The following is a 4235-nucleotide window of genomic DNA, read 5'->3' as shown; positions in this document are numbered from 1 at the left end:
AACATGAAAGGTAGCTGATAACCAGCGAACTTGGTTGCAACTTATATGTAATACTTTTTCCTGCTCAAAAGCTTCAGTCTCTCTTTTCTCCTGCCATCATGCGACTACCTCCACACATAGCAGCGAACCCAGAGCACATGGGTGGGACATACAGCGGCAGGCTGCTCTGCCATTGGTCAAAGCATACTGGGACCTGTGCATTTCGATTGGTTGGGCAGGCTGTCCATCTCTCCTCATATCAGTCCTTAAAGTGGTACCCTCATTGTATGTGGGTTACAAACAACATGTATGTGGAGTGACAGTCACCTTCAAGGGAGGCAGACAACTGGTATTTGACATGGGTTTGTATGAAACTAAGCAAAGTTACAAGAACAACATTTATTATTTGAACATGATCACAGTAAGCATATATAACAATGGCTGAGTATATGAAAATGCAGATCAAACCTACTTTGAGACACATATCTATGCTTTAAGGTAAGTCCGTGGGAGAATATGTTTCCATCTTTCCACGTATTTTATACTCGATATATATTTTTAACCCCCCCAACAAAACCCCCAAAACAAAACAACAACAACAACAAAAAGCAAAAAAAGCAGTACAACTTAAATGTGACAGCAATAACATAAAGTTAGGCAAGACTGAGGCTGAAAAAGTCAAAGTTGCAGTAAGTGAAGGTAAGGTGTCTATGAAGTGTCCGGTCCATGATCTTCCCCACTTTCCTCAGGCACCAGTTCTTGTAGACATCCTGGAGGGGGCTAAGCTCACCTCCAATTATCCGTTCAGAACACCGCACCACTCTCTGAAGAGCTTTGCGGTTGAAGGTCCTGAGGATGCGGGGGCTCATGCCAAATCTCTTCAGTCTCCTGAGAAAGAAGAGGTGCTGCTGCGCATTCTTCACTGTTTTGTTCATGTGAACAGACCATGTGAGATCCTCTGCCAGATGTACACCTAGGAAATGGAAGCTGCTCACTCTCTCCACAGCAACGCCGTTGATGGTGATGGGGGTGTGTGCTTCTCTACAACTCTGGAAGTCCACTATCAACTCCTTTGTCTGTGTGACTTTGAGGGTGAAATGGTTCTCCAGGCACCACTGTGTCAGGGCGCTGACCTCCTCCCTTTGGTGATAAGACCCTCCACTGTTGTGTCATCCGCCAACTTCACAATGGTGTTGGAGTTGCTAGTGGCCGTGCAGTCGTAGGTGTAGAGTGAGTATAGGAGAGGGCTCAGTGCACACCCCTGTGGAGCACCAGTATGTGTGTGGCATCTGTCAGACAGCTGCAGAGAGAGCTGCTCAATCCTAGGTAAGAAAAAAGATTAACAAGTAACTAAGACTAATGTAAAACAAAAATTTGTATAAATGTCCCTCTCAGATAGTTAAGATGCTGCTCAAATTGTATGGTGGATTAACTCTAAAAAAGGAGGTAGAAGTAGATTTGTTTTATAAACATAATTAATGATTGCCACATATATGACTTTATGACAAAGTTTCAAAGATGAGTAGCTCATTTACCTGGGATTCGCATTGCCATTGTCATTAAGTGAATTTCCAATGCGGATCTCAGCTCCATTGATCCTCTCAGGGCAACAGTCTTGTCTGTTGGTGATAGTCACAGTGTTGATTTTATATGTCTTCAAAAGGTCAAGTCTCCACCATGGATTCAAGTTGTTGTTTGTACAGGCACAGGATCCCTGGTTGTAGTTGCTGGCACGATTCCCATCAATGGCATTTTCGGGTTTGGCATTCCCATACGTTGAAGACTGACTCACTTGTCCAAGTCTGGCAACATTAGTCTCTGAAAAGTTGCAAATATTAGCATTAATATGATAAGAAGAACTCCAAAAACCATTATGTGTTCATTAAACGTGGAACACACGAGAAGAATTGGACAAGATTTACCTGAAAGTGTACCATCAACTTCCACCTCACAAAGTGTCAGGTATTCTGTTCTCCCAGGAATAACGATGTTTATGTAGCGACCTTCCATTCCATTGCATGCAAAGGTTTGTGATGCCCCAGCAGCGATGGATGAGATTACAGCACATCTGAAAACAAATGACAAGAAAAAAGATTAACAAGTAACTAAGACTAATGTAAAACAAAAATTTGTATAAATGTCCCTCTCAGATAGTTACGATGCTGCTCGAAATTGTATTGTGGACTTAACTCTAAAAAACGGGGTAGAAGTAGCATTTTTTATAAACATTATTAATGATTGCCACATATATGATGGTTATGACAAAGTTTCAAAGATGAGTAGCTCATTTACCTGGGATTCGCATTGCCATTGTCATTAAGTGAATTTCCAATGCGGATCTCAGCTCCATTGATCCTCTCAGGGCAACAGTCTTGTCTGTTGGTGATAGTCACAGTGTTGATTTTATATGTCTTCAAAAGGTCAAGTCTCCACCATGGATTCAAGTTGTTGTTTGTACAGGCACAGGATCCCTGGTTGTAGTTGCTGGCACGATTCCCATCAATGGCATTTTCGGGTTTGGCATTCCCATACGTTGAAGACTGACTCACTTGTCCAAGTCTGGCAACATTAGTCTCTGAAAAGTTGCAAATATTAGCATTAATATGATAAGAAGAACTCCAAAAACCATTATGTGTTCATTAAACGTGGAACACACGAGAAGAATTGGACAAGATTTACCTGAAAGTGTACCATCAACTTCCACCTCACAAAGTGTCAGGTATTCTGTTCTCCCAGGAATAACGATGTTTATGTAGCGACCTTCCATTCCATTGCATGCAAAGGTTTGTGATGCCCCAGCAGCGATGGATGAGATTACAGCACATCTGAAAACAAATGACAAGAAAAAAGATTAACAAGTAACCTAAGACTAATGTAAAACAAAAATTTGTATAAATGTCCCTCTCAGATAGTTACGATGCTGCTCGAAATTGTATTGTGGACTTAACTCTAAAAAACGGGGTAGAAGTAGAATTTTTTATAAACATTATTAATGATTGCCACATATATGACGGTTATGACAAAGTTTCAAAGATGAGTAGCTCATTTACCTGGGATTCGCATTGCCATTGTCATTAAGTGAATTTCCAATGCGGATCTCAGCTCCATTGATCCTCTCAGGGCAACAGTCTTGTCTGTTGGTGATAGTCACAGTGTTGATTTTATATGTCTTCAAAAGGTCAAGTCTCCACCATGGATTCAAGTTGTTGTTTGTACAGGCACAGGATCCCTGGTTGAGTTGCTGGCACGATTCCCATCAATGGCATTTTCGGGTTTGGCATTCCCATACGTTGAAGACTGAGCCACTTGTCCAAGTCTGGCAACATTAGTCTCTGAAAAGTTGCAAATATTAGCAATAATTGATAGAAGAACTCCAAAACCATTATGTGTTCATTAAACGTGGAACACACAGAAGAATGGACAAGATTTACCTGAAAGTGTACCATCAACTTCCACCTCACAAAGTGTCAGGTATTCTGTTCTCCCAGGAATAACGATGTTTATGTAGCGACCTTCCATTCCATTGCATGCAAAGGTTTGTGATGCCCCAGCAGCGATGGATGAGATTACAGCACATCTGAAAACAAATGACAAGAAAAAAGATTAACAAGTAACCTAAGACTAATGTAAAACAAAAATTTGTATAAATGTCCCTCTCAGATAGTTAGATGCTGCTCAAATTGTATGTGGATTAACTCTAAAAAAGGGGTAGAGTAGATTTTTTATAAACATAATTAATGATTGCCACATATATGACGTTATGACAAAGTTTCAAAGATGAGTAGCTCATTTACCTGGGATTCGCATTGCCATTGTCATTAAGTGAATTTCCAATGCGGATCTCAGCTCCATTGATCCTCTCAGGGCAACAGTCTTGTCTGTTGGTGATAGTCACAGTGTTGATTTTATATGTCTTCAAAAGGTCAAGTCTCCACCATGGATTCAAGTTGTTGTTTGTACAGGCACAGGATCCCTGGTTGAAGTTGCTGGCACGATTCCCATCAATGGCATTTTCGGGTTTGGCATTCCCATACGTTGAAGACTGACTCACTTGTCCAAGTCTGGCAACATTAGTCTCTGAAAAGTTGCAAATATTAGCATTAATATGATAAGAAGAACTCCAAAAACCATTATGTGTTCATTAAACGTGGAACACACGAGAAGAATTGGACAAGATTTACCTGAAAGTGTACCATCAACTTCCACCTCACAAAGTGTCAGGTATTCTGTTCTCCCAGGAATAATATCCTCCTTTT

At 40.8% G+C, this 4235-nt stretch overlaps 1 pseudogene; it reads right to left on the bottom strand.

Moving 5' to 3' along the window:
* Positions 1-1485: 1485 nt before the first annotated feature.
* LOC121815410 overlaps positions 1486-4235 on the bottom strand; it is a 16851-nt pseudogene continuing 14101 nt past the window's right edge.

Source organism: Haplochromis burtoni, unplaced genomic scaffold (genome assembly GCF_018398535.1).
Source record: "Haplochromis burtoni strain Fernald_Lab_line unplaced genomic scaffold, NCSU_Asbu1 Contig_206, whole genome shotgun sequence".
Taxonomy (NCBI): domain Eukaryota; kingdom Metazoa; phylum Chordata; class Actinopteri; order Cichliformes; family Cichlidae; genus Haplochromis; species Haplochromis burtoni.
The sequence above is the reverse complement of the archived record's forward strand: the minus strand, read 5'-3'. Positions and strand labels throughout refer to the sequence as shown.